The sequence below is a fragment of the Felis catus genome, chromosome B1, assembly GCF_018350175.1.
Source record: "Felis catus isolate Fca126 chromosome B1, F.catus_Fca126_mat1.0, whole genome shotgun sequence".
Lineage (NCBI taxonomy): Eukaryota > Metazoa > Chordata > Mammalia > Carnivora > Felidae > Felis > Felis catus.
In genome coordinates, this window is record NC_058371.1 from 49,680,117 (window position 1) to 49,699,744 (window position 19,628).

At 44.3% G+C, this 19,628-nt stretch overlaps 1 protein-coding gene across 2 annotated transcripts in view; it reads right to left on the reverse strand.

The window, feature by feature from the left end:
* The window catches only part of ZNF395 (zinc finger protein 395), a 44,302-nt gene extending 26,693 nt beyond the window's left edge, over positions 1–17,609 (reverse strand). Inside the window, exon 1 of one of the 2 annotated variants that reach the window (XM_045055613.1) lies at positions 17,483–17,609. The gene's annotated coding sequence lies outside the window, so the exon portion shown is untranslated. Of the gene's footprint in view, positions 1–17,319; positions 17,447–17,482 lie in introns of those variants that run through there. The other variant, XM_023252631.2, reaches the window with a different exon arrangement.
* Positions 17,610–19,628: the final 2,019 nt, after the last annotated feature.

Sequence of the window (19,628 nt, forward strand, 5' to 3'; positions counted from 1 at the left end):
CTCTCCGCACACAGGTCCCAATCCTGCTCTCCTCCCCCAAGCCAAAATCTCACTCTTGGTGCCCTGCCCAGGGTGGTTCAAGGCCTGCTGCCAAAGCTCCCTGAGGCGTAACTTGACCGGCCTCTCTGAACAACCTCCAGGGCCTGCCTCCTGCAGACACTTCAGTCTGAGATTCCAGCTGTCCCAGATCCGGATCAGGCCCACACCGGTGCAGACCCATATGGGAAACAATTCAGCACCAACTCACCAGAAACCCAGGGAAAGAAGCACCCCAGAACAGCGTTTTTAAAAACCTGCTGATATTCAACACATGTGCCAGGCTCTTACCAATGAACTGAACAGAATAATTAAGAAGCCTAAGCTTCAGACCCTGCCTTTAAAGAACTATGAGCTCCCACCTGGATCACACATCCAGCACTTGTTTATAAAAGCATTTAATATGCTCCGGAGCTACATTCATATATTTGCGCTGTATAATTAGATGAATGAATCAGAATGGGCTTCTTTCAGGAAAAGGCAAAGAACACCCAGCACTCTGACACTGAAACCTGAGAAAAAGACGGTTCTTAGCATTAAGCTCCTAAAGTTAGATGAATGTACATGTTAAAATTTTAAGTGTTTGACATAAGTTAATTAAGCCGAAATAAAGTATGTTATAAATCTATTAAAAAAAAAAAATCTGCTGGGTGCCTGGAGAGTGAGGGAGACAGACACGTTTCCCCAGAAAATAGAAAGTCGGCCTAAGTGAAAAGACTACAGATATCATAAAGGAAGACTGTTTAAATACACAGTGAAAAATGAACACAGTGGACAGGGTGCTTGCCCAAAGCATGACCACTAAGGAAGTACCTTTCTCTGAAGAAGGCTGTTTAAGGCGTCTTCATGCCCCCATAACTGTGGGGCTGACGATGAGTTCAAAGACAAAACAGAGATGGAGACACTGGATGAATGAGTGGTCAGTCACCCCCGTCTTGGCTCAGGATATCAGGGTGTCCACCCTTGAATGTTTCTCCTGAAATGGACAGGCTAATGGCATTGGTCAGAGAGCGCTCACTGGAGAGGATGTTCTAAGCCAAAATGCCAAAACAAATGTGGATCAATCACAGAGACCAGATGGCTCACGCTCCTGAGTTTTGAGACAAGTGAAGGATGAAATCAGTGCTCAGTAGGCCAAGATACACAGGCCATGGTTACGCGGCACTGGTGAGCTCCTGCCTGCCCCAAGGACAGTCAAGGAGGCCACCACCACATGGAATCTCAGCCCTGTATCAGGCTAACAGGTAGACTATACTTAGTTCAGAGGACTAGGACCTTTTGAGGGAAAAGGCACTGCCATGTGCGCACACACACACACACACACACACACACACAAAATCACATCTAACCACTTTGCTAGAACTGTTAGAGAATAAACTGGCAAAAGAAAAATAGGGATCTTCTATGTAATAAACAGCCTTTCGAAGACTGATGTTCTTTCAGGAATGTTCCAAGAGCTATTATCTGCCAAAGACTTATATGCCAGTCACTTGCTGAGCATTTCATATACGGTATCACATTTCATCCCTCACGATAATCTCATGAGGCAAGTACCATCATCTTTTCCTTTTTACAGATGAGATGCTGAAACTCAGAGAGGTTAAGTAATATGCCCAAGGCCACACAGCTAGACAGTGACAGAACAGACATGTGATCAGATCAGATATGTCTGACTCCAAAAGCTATGCTCTGTCTACTATCTTATGCAAGAAAACTATGCATCAGGAAGAGTAAGAGGCTAGACTAAATAGCCTCTTAAAGGCTCCTTGTTAGTAAAAACTTTGAGTCACTGAGAGGTTAATGTGGTATTGGTGGTCTGGGCCTAGAAGAGGAAATGAAATGGGCATTATGATAGCCAAGTATCAAGTGTGGGGCTCACCCAGGGTTAGGACTGCAATTATTCTTATTTAACACTTTTATAAATACCCCAGAGAGAATGCACAGTGAGACTGGGTTGCAAATGAACTCTAACTTCCCAGTTATGTGACCTCAGGCAGATTATCTCACCTCTCTGTGCCTCAGTTTCCTCACTTGTAAAATGAGGAAAACATTGGCTCCTACTCAAAGGATAATTTGGAGCTTTGAGGAAGCAATGCAGCTTTTTTTCAAAGTGTCTTGGTTTTTAAGAGTCTCCACACTCCTCTTCCTAGAGATTCTGATTCCCTTGGTCTGACAGAGAAGCCTAGGAAAAAAAAATGAAAAAATGCACCTCAAGTACTAAATGTTGTCCCTTCCTTGCAAATAAGTGATAGCCAAAATTAATAATAATAATAATAATAATAATAATAATAATAATAGAAATAAGGCACCAAACTCTGGGTAGTGATGAGCCAAACTTATGGGAAGATCACACGGGAAATTTTGAACAAATAGGGTGGAAAGCAGCCAGTAAATTTTAACAATGATAAAGGCAATGTAGTACATTTAAGGAAAAAAACATTATAACCATGTAAAGCTCTGGGGCAACAGTCAGAATGCCATAAAAAGACCTGTATGTCACTACAGATCAGACCGTCATACTACTGTGATCACAAAGGTCAAAAGACGAACAAACCAACTGTTTGTCCAGCACCAGCACCACTACAAGAGTACTAAAAACAAAAAGAAACACACCGCCCACCTACCCCCCACCCCATAAATTTAGAGATTCATCCACACTGGGGACACTGGTTGCTGCCCAACAAGAAAGAGATATTGTAAAACATAGGCTGTGTGGTGTGATGGGGAGGGCATGCTAAGACGGCCAGAAAGATCAAGGCCAGGAGGGCCTCGAGAGAATCTATCAAACGGGAGAGATAAGGTGGGTGCCAACTTTGTCCCCAAATCCTAAATGACCGAGGAGGGAATGCCTGTTAACACTCCAGGGAGACGGGAGGAGGAGATGCCTCAATACCCCCCCAAAAGAAGGCAATATAAATGCAATATAAATGCATTACTGGGTTTGGACAATAGTTTTAATGCAACAGTGGGGTTCCCCTGGGGTCAGAACCAGAACTGTTTTCATTAGTATCTGCACAAGGGATCTGAAGGCAAATACATGTGAAATAATTCAGGCTGCAAAAGGGTTCCACCTCTCACCAGCAAATAGGTGACCAGCAGCACCAGCATGTGCCTTCAAGAGGGACACAGCCAAGTCCTCCCTTGCCACACTGGCTCCTAAAGGCAAGGACTTGGCTTGACATGATGAATTTTCATCATTTCTAGAGTTCTCAGAAATCCAGAGACGATGGCAAGAAGTGTGAATACAGAGAGACACACATCATCCTTCTCCAAATAAAATGAAACTGTTAATAAAAGTAACATGACAGTGTTCTAGATTTTTTTTTTTTTAAGAACACTAAAATGCTTCCAAATGTGCCTCGCCCTTGGCTTGAGCATTTAAGCTACACTTTATATTCTAAAGATGTCATGGAAAAGAATTACAGATGCATTGAAGGTCTCCTGTTAGGAAATTAACTGGATTTAAAATTTATCATCCAGAATCCTCAGTGTGCTGCTTATCCATCCTGTGATTCTTCTCCACACAACCACAACCAACATGCAGACCAAAGTCCTTGGGGAGACCAAACAGAACGAACCATGAGGCTCAAAGGGGTTCTTCCAACACCAACCCTTCTAGCCAAGCAGCCCTGACTCGTGGGGGGCATACATCTAGCACAACCTAAATCCTGCCCTAGTCTTAGAAAACAATTGCCAGAGCAATCAGACACGAGAGGGGGAAAAAAGGCATCCAAATTGGTAAAGAAGAAGTTAAACGGTCGCTATCTGCAGATGATATAATACTATACATAGAAAACAGTTAAAGCCCCACCAAAAAACTATTAGAAGTTATAAATAAATTCAATATAGTTGCAGGACACAAAACTAATACGTACAAATCAGTTGTATTTCTACACACTAATAATGAAATAGCAGAGAGAAAAATTAGGGAAACAATTCCATTTACAACCACACCAAAAAGAATAAAATATCTATGTATGCCACTGGAAACTATAAAACATCAATGAAAGAAATTGAAGATGACACACGCTCATGGATTGGAAGAATTAATATTATTAAAATGCCCATACTACCCAAAGCAATCTACAGATTTGATGCAAACCAAAAATATCAACAGAAATTTTCACAGAACTAAAACAAATAATACTTAAATTTTTAAGGTACCACAAAAGACCCTGACTAGCCAAACCAACCTTGAGAAAGAAGAACAAAGTTGGACATATCATAATGCCAGATTTCAAGATATGCTACAAAGCTGCAGTAAACAAAAAAGTATGGTACTGGCCCCAAAACAGACACATGGATCAAAAGAACAGAATAGATCCAGAAATAAACCCATGCTTATATGGTCAATTAATCTACGACAAGGGAGGCAAGAATATACAATGGAGAAAAGACACTGTCTTCAATAAATGGTGCTGGGAAAATGGAACAGCTACATGCAAAAGAATGACCACTTGTTTACACGATACCCAAAAAGAAACCGAAAATGGACCAAAGAGCTAAATGTGAGACCTGAAACCATGAAAATCCTACAAGAGAACATAGGCAGTAATTTCTTTGACATTGGAAACCTTAGCAACATTTTTCAAGGCTTGCCTCCCGAGGCAAGAGAAACAAAACAAAAATAAACTATTGGGGCTACATAAAAATAAATGTTTGCACAATAAAGGAAACCAGCAACAAAATAAAAGGGCAACTCTAGTGAATGGGAGAAGATATCTGCAAATAGTATATCCAGTAAGGGGTTAGCATCTAAAATATAGGAAGAAACTATACAACTCAACACCAAAAAAAAAAAAAAAGAAAAAAAAATCCAATTAAAAATGGGCAGAGAAACTGAATAGACACTTTTCTAAGAAGACATACAGATGGCCAAGAGAGAGACACATGAAAAGATGCCGAACATCACTAATTATCAGGGAGATGCAAATCAAAAGCACAGTGCGATATCACCTTACACCTGTCAGAATGCCTAAAATCAAAAAGAAATTTTAAGAATTTTAATATTAAAAAAAAAGAAATCACAAGTATTGGTGAGGATGTAATGAAAAAGGAACTCTCATATACTGCTGGTGGGAATGCAAATTGGTGCAGCCAGTGTGAAAACAGCATGGAGTTTCCCCAAAAAATTAAAAATAGAAATACCATATGATTCCACTACTGGGTATTTACCCAAAGAAAATAAAAATACTAATTTTGAAAAGATATATGCACCCTTATGTTTACTGAAGGATTATTTACAATAGCCAAGATATGGAAGCAACCCAGTGTCCATGGATGGATAAATAAGATGCAGGGTATATACACAATGGAGTATTACTCAGCCATAAAAACAAGAGTCTTGCCATTTGCAACAACATGGATGGACCTAGAGGGTATTATGCTATGTGACATAAGTCAGAGAAAGACAAATGGCCATATGATTTCACTCATATGTGAAATCTAAAAAAGCAAATAAAAAAGCAGAATCAGGCTCATAAGTACAGAGAACTGATGGCTGCCAGAGGGGACAGGGGTGGGAGGACAGCCAAAATGGGTGAAGGGGAGTGAGAGGTACAGGCTTCCAGTCATGGAATAAGTCATGGGGATGAAAGGCACAGCACAGGGAATACAGTCAGTGGTATCGTAATAGAGTTGCATGGTGACAGATGGTAGCTACACGTGTGGTATAGAATTGTTGAATCACTGTGTTGTATACCTGGAACTAATATAACATTGTGTGTCAACAAGAAAGAGAGGGAGGGAGGGGAAGTGGGGAAGGAAGGAATGAGGGAAGGAAGGAAGGAAGGAAGGAAGGAAGGAAGGAAGGAAGGAAAGAAGGGAGGAAGGGAGGGAGGGAAGAAGGGAGGGAAGACTTTACTTCGCATGTGAGCACGCGTCAAGTATGTCCAGGCCTACATTAAGTCTAAGCTAAGAACTAGCCTTATAATGTATCTTCCTTAAGATTTCAAATTGGAGCGCCCCATTACTCAGCAATCGCTCTTTCTCTACCCTAGAGAAATACTCACCTGTGTTGCAAAGAGGCATGTGCAGCTGAGTTTATTGTAACAGGTTTTGTAACAGTAGATTTAGAAATAATTTAAATGTCCATTGCTGGGGCGCCTGGGTGGCTTGGTCGGTTGAGCGTCCGACTTCGGCTCAGGTCATGATCTCACGGTCCGTGAGTTTGAGCCCCGCGTCGGGCTCTGGGCTGATGGCTCAGAGCCTGGAGCCTGCTTCCGATTCTGTGTCTCCCTCTCTCTCTGCCCCTCCCCTGTTCATGCTCTGTCTCTCTCTGTCTCAAAAATAAATAAACATGAAAAAAAAAATGTCCATTGCTTAGGAAGGTTCTTAGGAAGGCCATGCAGGAGTTAGACAAAATCAAGAAGTCCTAGATATACATACGAACAGGAAGCAATCACCAAGATGTTCTGTTGTGGAAGACAGGGAGCACAGCACAGTGCTCCTAGTGCCAGTTAAATACACTTAACTTGTTTTAAGTTCTATAGGTATAAACCCAAGTATGTAAAGCATCTGGACACCAACGAACTCCTAACAGTGGTTAACCTCTGGAGAAGGACTGGGATTAGGAGTGGTTGTCAAGAAAGATTCTGTTTCCTCTGGAAGGTTTGCATTGTTTTTTTTCCTACAGAGAATGTATTCATGTACTACTTTTGTAATGAAAGTTTCATTTAGCCATTTAAGTTTTTTAAAAAGAAAGAAACTGACCCGGTTCAATACATTTCAATAATGTGTTGGGGGCAATTTCTATCTGAATTTGACACATGCTTTCCAGGAGGCTGAGCGCTCAGCAGTGCAGAGAGTGGGTTTTGTAACACCAATCTTGTTACAATATTACAAGCCCAACGCTGTAACTCTGTGAATCCTTAAATTTATATGCTAGCTCAAGGAAGAGGCAGAAGATAGAAAGTATGTCAGGGGGCTTTCTGGGTAATCCAAGGGGATGTCCTAGGAGCAATTACAGTTCTTCTGGCTGAGCGTTCTAGCTCTCCCAAACACAACCAACTAAACACCCTTGCCCAACCACACATATCCCACACTGGGCTGGCTGTGCCTCAGACTCTTCTACCTGGGAATCAGAATTTCTGACATTAATCTGGATGCCGTGGACTAATGAGAAGGAATCTGAATGCCCCAGCACACAAGTGCCAAAAATTATTTACTTACCAGGGCCACCTAGCCATATAGAATACTCCTCCACCTCTTCAAAGCACTACTCAGAAACACATTTTAAAATTAAGAACCTACTAAGGCAAAACTAACCCAGGGTGACAGAAATCAGAGCTGAAATACTTCTGGTTACAGGGGAGGATAATCTGGTAATGGTCATAAGGAACATGTCTGGGGTGATGGAAATGTCTTATCTCAAAACACATTTGTCAAAACTGATTGAACAGCACACTTAAGATCTAAGCATTCCACTGTATGCAAATTATACCTCAATTAAAAAAAAAAAAAAAAGCTACTCAAACACTGTTTCTCTGCTAGCTGCAGCAGAACTTTGAGCTGTCCTATCAGACATCTGAAATCTCTGTTGTGCTATGTAAAGAGCTCGAGTACCATGGCGACAGTCACCATAAAAATAGATAACAAGATTAAAATGGATAGAGGACACATGAATTTAAGAACGGCACACCAAGAGCAATTCATTTGCAGCAAAAGAAAAATAGAAAGAGGAGAGGGAGTTTTTCATTCCACCAGCACTTTGGGAAAAGAAAAAAAAAAAAAACAGCCACTGAATGTGGTTGTTTTTACTAAAAGAGTTTTATGGCTTCCCAATACTCAGAGGACAAAAAAGGCTGTGAGCAGTTATCTCTTATCATACTTTGCTTTAAAAAAAAAAAAAAAAAGCGTATGATACTCTGAGTGGTTTCCATGCCTCCTGTATGTGGCCCAAGGAACCAGTTCACAGCAATTCAACAAGCACAGATGATGTGCCGCACACTCTGAGCCCCAAATGATACTGAGATAAAGGACACCCAAGCACTTTAAGTACACAAGCATTTCCAACCACAGTTCTAAATGACCAAGTTCTGCCTACGTTTCTTACACGCAGCTAAAGTTGTCATTCCCTATTTTGTGTACCCCCAAATTCTTTTACTCTGTGCAAAAAGAGCACTTTCTTGCCAAATACTGATTTTTCAAGTGCCGAAATGTGAAGATGGACAATGGAGACAGAAACCATCTCATGATATTCTCCAAAGATGAGATAAACCTCCATTCTCTCTGCAGAGCCAAGAAACTTCTGCTATGGGATTTAGCCCTAACAGTGCCCCCAACAACAACAAAAAAAGTAATCCAAAAGTAGCAGGAAGAAAATCTAAAAACCTTAAATAATCAGAGTGGATTCTAAACAAACCATATATTTAAGTAAAATTTAGACAAAATCAAATCAAATTTTCTACGTGTCAGCTATAAATAAAAATGAAAAAGTAAACATTTTTAACTCAAACCACAAACTTATTGTCTGATATAAACTAAGTATGTACATTCCTGGAAAATCCCACTCCAAAGTTTCTTTAAATTTATCCTCCCTCATTCTTTTTGTCCCTAAACCTACAAAGCCATCACGAGGCTCAGTGTTATCCCTGATGTCAGGACGGTGTTTATCGTGCAATACCTGGTGATATGTGTGCAATGTGGGAAATGAACTAGGAAGGAGATGGTCAACGGCACTCCCTGGTCCTTCCAAAGCCAAGCAGAGAACCCAGTGTTCAATTAAGGGGCCCCATCTTGATTCATTCATTATTCCTGAATAAAACTGGCCAGTAAACACATTGGTCTTCTACATGTTAATCTCTTTTATTAGTACTTGCCACTTCCACCCAACCACCACCTTCTTGCTTTTCGTAAAGACCAAATTCAATTTTCAGCAGCCCTGGGGCCACAACCCTAACCAACCTGGAAACGGGTCTCCTCAACCTTTCTAAAATGACCCCAAAGGTGTCTCTCAAGTGTGGAGACCCACTTAAAAACATTTTTTTAAGAAACATTTTTACAAGAGCTTACATGATGATGTTGACTCAAATACTATGCAACTAAAGGTATATCCCCTCCTCTACATTATCTTTCAGCTTTGACAAGTCACATAATAACCTGACCCTAACAGCTAGAAAGGACTTTGGAGGTCAGCCTAATTCCTGTCCTTCTCTTCTACGGCATTTCTTATCAACAGCATTCAGCCCGAATTGAATACCTCTGACAACAGGAAACTTACTATTCCATGGGCAGACATTTCCATTGTTGGACAGTTCTGCCAGCCAAAAAACCCTTTTTCGTATTGAACTGATGTCTGTTCTCCCAGTATTTAGGATTAAAAGGAAACTGAGAGCTCATCAACCTGGTGTAATCATTCTACAGATAAGGAATCCTATAATGTATAATCATTCTACAGATAAGAAATCTGAAGCTAGAAAGGATAAACCACCTTACTATCCACTGGTCATATTCCAACACCAAAAGCAACAATGAGTAAATCTACTCTTTCCTATACCCGCTAATACATGAAAATACTCAAAAGCACTATTGTGTACCCACCCCACGAGCGTCCTCACTCCAATCATTCCTGATCCTGCATCATCCTAGTGTCCTTCCTGGGAATAAAGTCATTCTTGTTCATGTTTCCTTAAATCATGCCTCCCAACCCCCTCATGGCCCAAATGTCAAATGACCAGTAGAGGTCGCTAAAACTAGATCCTTTGCTTGGAACAATGAATTTCTGATCCAGTTATTTCTGATTCTAGTTACTAACTAGATTCAATTTTTTAAAAGCCTCATCCCACTCAGGGCTCACATTAAACCATGAACAACAGAACAATCTCAAAACTTTTTTTCCCACATGATTTGCCCTCTTCAGTGTGCCTATGGTACCACCCAGGCTACAGTGTGCTTGTCTATTCACAGGACCATCTCCCCTTGCAATCAGATCATCAACGTCAGGTCAGGGACTGAGTCTTATTTTGGGACTCCAGTGCCTAATCCACTGCTTGACACATAGCAGGTAGGTACTCAAGATCAGTCACTGAATAAACCATCAACCCTTACCCTATCCTGTCCTTGAACAATAAAATGTTTTGTGTTTTTAAACACCAGTGTTCAAGGGAATGAAAAGACAAACCATAGACTGGGAAAACATATTTGCAAAAGACACATCTGATAAAGGACAATTATCCATAATATACAAAGAGCTCTTTAAACTCAACAGTAAGAAAACAACAACTTGATTTTAAAAAAGGGGCCAAAGGTCTTAACAGACACCTCACCCAAGGAGATATACAGATGGCAAAACTCACATGAAGAGATGTCATCTGTGTGTCACTAGGAAAATGCAAATTAGAACAAGACACCACTACACACCTACCAGAATGGCCAAAATCCAGAGCAATGACCACACCGAATGCCGGTGAGGATGTGGAGTAGCAGGAACTCTCATTCACTGCTGGGGGGGGGGGGGGGGGGGGACGTAAAATGGTACAGCCACTTTGGAAAACAGTTTGGCAGTCCCTCACAAAATTAAGCATACTCTTATCATACGATCTAGCAGTCACACCTCTTGGCATTTGTCCACAGGAGTTGAAAACTATGTCCACACAAAAACCTACACAGCTGCAGGTGTTTACAGCAGCTTTATTCCTAAACAGTGTTAAAACCTGGAAGCAACCAAGATGCCCTTCAGTAGGGGAATGGATAAACAAACGGTGGTACATCCAGACAATGGAATATTCTTCAGTGCTAAAAAGGAATGAGCTATCAAACTATCAAAAGATAGAGAGGAAGTTTAATTGCATATTACTGAGTCGAAGAAGCCAATCTGAAAAGACTACATGCTGTATGATTCCAACTATACGGCATTCTGGAAAAAGCTAAACTGCCCACAGGAAAAAGTAAAAGTGGTTGCCAAGGGTTGGGGGGAGGGACGGGTAAATAGGCAAAGCACAAGAGGATTTTAGGGCAGTAAAAGTACTCTCTCTGTATGATACTCTAATAATAGTGGATACATGTCATTATACATTTGTCCAAACTCCTAGAATGTACAAGAGTAAACCCTAATGTAAACTATGGTCTTTGGGTGATTAGATGGGTCAATGTAGGTTCATCAATTGCAACAGTTGTACAACTCTAGTGGGAAACTGATAGTGGGGGAGGCTATGCATGCGTCCCAGGCAAATGGGAAATCTCTGTACCTTCTCAGTTTTGCTGTAAGCCCAAAACTACTCTAGAAAATACATTTAAAAATCTATAGCAGTGTTTTCTCCCCACTATGTTATAAATACATGTTATAGAGTATATAAATAATAAATGTAAAATGTAAAAATAAGTCAGTTAACTCCATCCATCTATCCAGTATTGGTATTTTGGTATCAGAATTACTAATATATTTACTTCCAGCCATTTTCTTTTTGTTGTTGTTGTTTATTTATTTTTGAGAGACAGAGAGAGAGTGAGCGAGGGAGGGGCAGCGAGAGAGAGAGACACGGAATCTGAAGCAGGAGCCAGGCTCCGAGCTGTCAGCACAGAGCCTAACACGGGGCTCGAACTCACAAACCATGACATCATGACCTGAGCCAAAGTCAGACACTTAATGGACTGAGCCACCCAGGTGCCCCATTTCCAGCCATTTTCTATACACTTTGTTTCTTTAAGATTTGAAATCATATTGTAGATGCACCTTAGCTTTTAGCAGAAACATTTGTCCATGTTATTTTAAAGCTATTCCTAACATTATTTTTAATGGCTTCATAATATTCCATTATAAAGACATATCCATCAGAATCACTTACAGATGACTTCCAGCCCACTCATACCACTGAGTATTTAGGCTGTTTCTAATTTTTCACTCCAGTTTAAAAAAGAAAAAAACCTCTGAATAATCTCTGTGCATAAAACATCATCTACATTTTGGATATGGTCTTAGCTGTACCTCTAGAAGTAGAACTAACTTACCAGAACGTATGAACATCTCGATACAATTCAAATTTTAAAAACGACATCAGACTTTACATTTACCCCTTACTGCGTTTCTTTTTTAATTTGGGCCTTCATTCTGAATGATAGTGAACCTTGATTCATCTACTAAATAAGCAATCTGTCCCACCTCTGTGCCATCAACAAAGTTGACAAACGCACCTTCTGTATCGCCATCTGCAACACTGGAAAAAATGTTGAACAGCTCAAGGCCAAGAATAGAACCCTGTGACACTCATTTTCAGACCCCCTTCCAGGCTGACTCAGTGCCACTAATTAACAGATTTTGCATACAACTGTCAAATTAATAACACCAACCAGCACATTCTACGACTTATTTAATACAGACCATCATATCTCAAGAAACTGTTAAATACCTTACCAAAGTCACAGTGCACCATAGCTACTGCCTCATTCCTCTGTTCTAGTAACCGAACCACCACGTAAGACAGGAAATGGGTTCAGTTTGATACCATTAGGCTGACTTCTGGTTATCCTCATGTCCTAAAGCCATGTCCTTAATACACATTTTTCAGGAAAGTGCGCTTCAGTTTTGGCTTCTGTTAATGTTACAACAGCAAAATTTTAAGTCATCAGATTGTGCAACCTGTATAAAGCAGGGTGACTACTGTTTGGTCCCTCTCACCTGTAGCTTACCTGGGGAAATGTTCTGAATCACTGGTGGCTATGGACTTCCAGGGTAAACCAAACTGTCTCTAGACCACAGAGACCTGAATTTACTCACTTCAGCTCGTCCCAAAATAAGCCTGGTTTTCAGGAGTCGTTTGCACAAACACCTGAGTTTGAGCCAGTAATTCTGTGGTCATTTTGAATACTGGCTTATGAATCTCTGGATCCTAGAGGCCTACCCCCTGGGGTAATCCTAGGAGTCAGGAAATAAGAAGTGAAACAGCCCCTCTCTTTGCTGTTCCTTTATTACTGAATCACATGACCAAAGATCTAATCTAATGTCGTATGGCATTTGACAATCATGACTCACATCACACCAAATTATTACCCCAACAGCATTCTCAGAACATACATACCAGGAGCCACCATCTAATCATGCCAGCCAGAAGTAGACAAGGGGAGTGTCTGAGAGATCTTGGGGCCACTAGAAACTGGCCTCACAATAAGAGAATACAGCCCAAAGCCTTCCCTAATTAGCACCATTCCAATCATCAGAAAAAGATTCCAAAGTCTTAGCCAGCAGCAACTCAGAAAGTACTGTTGACTTGCCTAAAACAAATCACTTGCACACAAATCTCTCAGATTCCATCATGTCAGACTCCCACCCAAATCCGCCAGTGGCCACCCAGAGCCTGCACAGCCATCCCAAATTCCCCCAGGTTGGCATTTAAGCCTCTTGAAAGATCAGGTCGCAAACCCAAAGTCCTGCAAGACTAAACAGGGAGTGTCGAGCGGCCACACTGATGTGACAGGGAGTCTGGGGACAGTGACAACTGGGGACCACAGGGCCCATCTCCCGGGCACAGGAGGCAGCCACTGCTCACTGCCTGATCTGCTTCTTTATAGAGTCCCAAACCCGGAGGTTTTCTGGGTTGTTCCCAATTTTTTAAAACCTTTGTGTACTGAAAATTATAACACTTCTGTAGGCTGGTTTACAACCCCTAACTTTGATCGTAACCCACCTTTCTAGACTGGTTTCCCCCCACTCTCTAACAAGAACCCTTTGATTCACTCTTACATATACTGTGCACATCCTAACTCCAAGCCTCTGTCCGTGTTACACACCCTCCTACCTGTGCGGCACCATAAGACGCCCCAAAGAGTTCATCCCAGACTCCCTTCACTATTCCCAAAAGTTTTCCCAAGCCACTCCAGCACAAGATGCTCGCCCCCTCCTATGAACCCTACAGGTACTTACTTTTCACTTTGGCATTTAATCATCTTGCCTTGCTTCTTAATCACAGGTATATCTTATCTCTCCAACTAGCCTGTAAATGTTCAATCTCTTCCTCATGCTTGCTTCCACTTACGGCACCAGTAAGGGGAGCCCTGCACCTGAGCAGCTTAATAAATACTTACTAGATGAGAAAACTCTCCTTAGCCGGTTTTCAAACCATGGGTTACATCCACTACAGAGCAGTTAAGTCACCTTAGTGAGAGACAAAAAGCATTTTTAAATGAAAAATAAAAGAATAAAAGTACCAAAGGAGATTGCACCACGCAAAAGAAGGTAGTGCTTTGTGAACTTAAAATTAAGATTCTTACATACATGATTTAGTGTACCTAGGTCATGACGTAATTTTTATTTCTTAATGTAGGTCACAGTCAAAACACCCTATTCTTAAAGAGTAAATTAGCTCAACCACTGCTCTGTGAAATTTTTTTGACCTATACCTATATATTACCTATAAAGAAAAAATATCCAATGGACACCTCTGCCCACCCAAGTCAGCTTCCCCTGCTAGTTCACTGATCGTGCATTTCAGAGAAATACAGAGGCTAAGGAACTGCTATTCTATTCTCCACTCCATTCTGCAACTTTTTGCAATCATCCTTCAAACTCGCCAGCCCTCAGATGTTGCAAGTTGAGGCTTGGGGAATTTGTTCAGCAAATCACCCTAAGTCATCCTTGCAACAAGAAAGCAGAATTCAGAGCTCAGGAAAAAACCGGCACCAGCTAGCTTCCCACTGCACGTTCCTCGGGAACTGGTAATGGCACAGGTTAGGACAGACCTGGCCCTGGGAAAGGCAGTATCCCTGGGCCCCAAGTTTCCTCCTTGCTCCTTGTCACCTTGCTGCTCCCCCATCTTGTTGCTTCCCCACCCCAACCCCACCCCCCCACACACACCACAGCTATGAAGGGACACCAGGACTACTAGCTTAAGGGTCTCGGTGGAGAGCAAAATTTAACTGGTTTCAAAGCCCAGCAATTTATGTGTTTAGCAAATTCCATTCTTCCCTCAAATCTCCAATCCCAACTTGCTTTGCCAACTTCAGGTTCAGTACCTGACAATGTCACAGGAATGGCAATACAGCTCAGTCTTCCAGTTCAGACTCTCAGTCCCACTCACTAGCATCCTCTATTGCTATGACCAAGCCGATGCCCCACTCTGAGGGTCTTCTTTCCCCCAGCTCGGGCAGCCTGGTTTCCCACCAGTCCCAGAGCTTCAGTGGCTTGCAGGACACCTATGTTTGGATGTCTTGGCAAATACAGGAAATCTCCGCAGCCTGAGTGTCAATTGCTTCTCTCCAAAATACACATTTCCGATTTCTCGAGTTACCAACGACAGCAGTTCCGAGGCCCTGGCGTGTAATCAATTTCCACAAAGAATTAATTTCCATTCATCTCCTTCCTTCACCCTGCCCCTGTCAACAGATTATTTCAACAGTAATGCTTCTAAAATCCACCCGCTTTTCCATTTTCAGTTATCCCAGTCCAAATTCTGAGCACTCCACAACTGTAACAGTCTACTGATTTGTCTCCTAACATTACTTTTAAAAAACCTTTCCAAATACCTTCCTGTTACGTCACTCTCTGGCTCAAAAACCTTTAATGTCTCCCCAGCACACACAGGGTAAAGTGCAATTCCCCAGCCTGGCTTTCTAGGACTTTCACAATCCTAACCATTGTTCCTCTCCATCTTTATCTCCTGCTCAGGAAACGTTCCCTGGTCTGGCCAAGCCCACCTCCTGTCTCTCAGGAAAGCCATGTTCAATCACACCTCATGACCCATCTCAAGGGTCTCATCCTCCAGGAATAAAGTCCTGGCGATTCCTGCCCATAGCACTCTTCTCTGAGCTCCAGCAGCACCTCTCCTATACCTTGCATTTCGACAGTTAATTGTGCCTTATCTTGAGGTCTTATTTCACGTGCTTAAGTGTTTCTGTCTCCTCCCTGAGACTAAGTCCTGGACGGAATCATCTCCTGTATCTTTTGTATCCTCCCTCACTGAGATAACTGTTCAGACCTATTCTCCTCTGGCAGTACCTCTGCTACCTCTGGCACCTGTAGTTTCTCCCTCTCTTGCCTTTGGGCCTTGGCCAGCAAGTTATTGTCCAAGTGCTGACTTACTTCATGACTTAGTACCATAAATCCATCCCCCAACTGTAACCTTTCCTTCCATATTCCTCCTCCCACCCCCAGCATTTACAGTGCCTCAGGCAGCCATAGCACATTAATTTGAACTGGAGCTCTCAATCACTTCCACCAATGGGATTTCTGAGGCCTTAGATTTCTTGTGTGCCTCTTATCATCGTTCCCTGAGAGCCTGGCATAATGCTGAGAACACAGCAGCCCCTCAAAAGTGCCTGTGGAGTTTAACTTAATTCCCGTGTTCCCCTGTGTTTCAAGTTCCTTGAGACCTGGAACCTCTGTTTACACAACACCTTAGGAGGGCATCACAAAAGCCTGCGATACCTGTTGATCACTCACTTTCAGGCAAACTGCACCAGAGACACTTTTCTAGAAAGAGGAGTGTAAAGAAGATAGTGGTGGCCTGTACGTAACCCTGCGCCTGGCGGCCTGACATCATGAAAACGCCTGCCTGGTGGAAATGTTCCAAAGCTCCCGAAAACTGCCTAGGACTGCCTGATATCAAGGAGGCGGTGGCACCCCCACCGCCTGGCAGGTGGGCTTCTTTAGATTTCTGAGTCATTCCTAAAGTGAAGGCGCTGAGCCCTGAACTCCAAGACAGGGAAGAAAAATCTGCCTTTGAAATTGTTTGCACATGACAAACTCCCAGCCCAGGCCCCCACCCGAGCACCCCACTTGCCCACAGTGCCAGTTCCAAGGAGGGCCAGGGGACACCGGTGAGGAGAGGCAGGATTAAACCGCATGTAAGGAAGTGGGGGTGGACAAAAGGGGCCAGAAAGGGAAGGGGGCAACCCCCGAGGTGGAGGGTGTGTCGCGCCGCGCGTCCCGCAGCCCGGCACTCGCCCGCTCGCTCGCTCGCTCGGTGGAGTGGGCAGGAACGCGCGAGGCGCCGGGAGGGTTGGGCTGGCGGCCCAGCCGGAAAGGGTCAGGGAGGGGGCAGTTCAGTCTCCGTCGGAGAGACGACTCCGGACAACCGCTCAAAGTTGGGGAGGGGGTTCCTCTGCGAGCGCCCGCGGCGGGCGAGATAAACAAGGCGGCGCACGGGAGAGAGGGCGGCCACCCCCCACCCGGCCAGCGCGGGCACTGGCACTGCCGCAGCGCCCCCGCGCCCCGACCGGCCGCTGCCCCGGCGGCGCCCGCCTCCCGGGCCCCCAGGCCGCCGGCCCGGCCCCCGCGGGCGCGCGGAGCGTGGGAAGTTCCCGGGCCGCCCCAGTCCCCGGGCTGCAGCGCCGCGAGGTCCCCGCGCAGCTCACCTCGCCCCGCCACGAGCAGCAGCGCGGGCCGGGCAGCTCCCGCTCGGACAGCTCGGCTTGGCTCGGGGCTGCAGCTGCCGCGGCCCCAGCCCGCCCACCCGGCGCGGCCCACCGCCCCGCTCCGCTCCGGCCGCCCGCCCGCCGAGGCTCCGTTCGCGCCCACCTGGCCGGCCTGCCCTCCCTCTCCGGGACACTGCGCTCACGTACGCGGCCGCGGCCACAACCCGGCCCGGATTCCCCGCCCGGGAAGGGAGCGGAGGAGCGCGCCAGCCAGCGAGCGAAAGAGCGAGCCTCGGGGACACACCCCCCCGCCCGCCCCCCTCCCCAGCCACAGGCGCCGCGCGCGCGTGCACGCGGTCCGCGCGCCCCCGCCGGCCACGCGCGCACGCGCCCTCCCCGCACACCCACCGCGCGCCGGGGATACACACCCCCGGGCGGCTCGTAGACAGTGGGCGCTCAATAAGTGCCCGAGCGACTCCACGCGCACATGCGCACTTGAACCTGACCGAGTTGTGACACCTCCCCCCACCCCCACCCCAAAATCGGAACCGGCGGCTGCAGCCCCGAACCAAACTTGAGTGTTTGCCTTGTTTCACTGAACCGCAAACCGAGCCAAAGTTTCTTGCTGTTGTTTTTCCAGGCCTGGCTCCGGACGGGCTTCTCCGCGAGAGGCCGAGCTCGCCCCAGGGCGGGAAAGGAAGCCAGAAGGCTCGAGGCGCCAAGGACGGGAGCTTGGCGGGGGCGATAGAGTCCGAGGCCGCGCAGCCGGCACCCGCCCGGAGCGCAAACGAAAGCGTGAGAGGGAGGGAGCGTCGGAGCCAACCTTTCCATTTTCCTTTTGGGTTAATGTTTTCTTCTCCATTTTATGACATTTTACTCGATTTTACCCGTTTGTAGTTGTAAAGTAAGGCGGTATTTACTCTTTCTGGAATTAAATGAGAGAAAGTTAACTATTAGCTCTCGAGCCCTTATGTAAACGACACCAGTTGCTTTTGGCACCGTTAGGCTCTGGCTTTTGTATAATTTGTAACAAGGAGAATTGAAGCTATTCCATTGTGTTGCTCTATGTTTTTCAGAGATAAGACCAGAGTTACAACGGTAGTGAGGGGCCCCTGTGTCGATAGGTATGGGCAATATACACTTATATTCAAGTAAGTTTAAGGAATAGAAGCAATAATTCCCCTCCCCCAAAAAGTTTTAAATATTTTTGAACATACTTGTTGCACTTCTTCAACTTGAGGTATGCTGTTTTTCTTGCAGAGAGGCAGTGGGGTGTGTGCTGGAAGGGACTAAACTTTGCAGTCAGACAAGACTGGTTTGCAATCCTGACTTTCCTGCTTTATCTTTATGATCTTCAGCAGATTTTTATGTCTCTGAACCTCAGCTTCTCTACCTGTAAGATGAAATAGAAAACATAGGTATAGTGCCTAGCTCACATCAACTAGGCAATAAATATCGTCTCCCATCCCCTTTCTCCCACCATTTGTCACATTAGAAAAATATCTAAATAGAACAAAATTCCTATAGGACATGTGTTCTCAACTGGGGGTGATTTTGCCCTCGGGAGACGGTAGCAATGTCTGCACACAACGGAGGTGGGGGTGGGGGACAGGTAGGAGGAGGGGAGTGCTACCAGCATGTAATTTGTATAGGCCAATGATGCTGCTAAACATCCTGCAACACACAGGACAGCCCCACACAACAAAGAATTACCTGGTGTCAAATGTCAATAGTGCCACTGTTGAGAAATCCTGCTTAGGATAATACTGCTATCCAGTAGTTCACCAAAGACTGATTGTACCTTTCGACTCTCATCCTCAAGGAAACATTCTGGTTTTGCATTAAAAAGAACCAGAATGAAACCACTGTGAGGATCATAGCAATTCTATTAATGCACAAAACCTTTCTTTAACAGGAAAATGCAGATTCGAATTTTACATTTTATTATTACAAGAATATTTTCGTTAATTAACAATAATGTATGTTTCCTTATTAAGGTATCGTATATGTTATGTAGTACTACGGTTTACAAATAGTTTCATGTTTTTTCCCTTTTTTCTCAAACAGCGGGTGTTTATTGACTGTATATTCACCTTTGCTAAGTTCCTCGCCTATTCCTGAAGTTTGCAATATAGTCCCTGCCCCCAAGGAACAGACTGCCTAGTTGAAGTGGATTCATGCACATGCAACAATTAAGGAACAATACAAGATAGCATATAATTAAGCTTTAATTGCAGCACCCAGACTAAGGTGGCTCAGAGGAGAGGGAAATGGGTTCCGGCAGCAACAGCCCCGTGCTGCCTACGTGG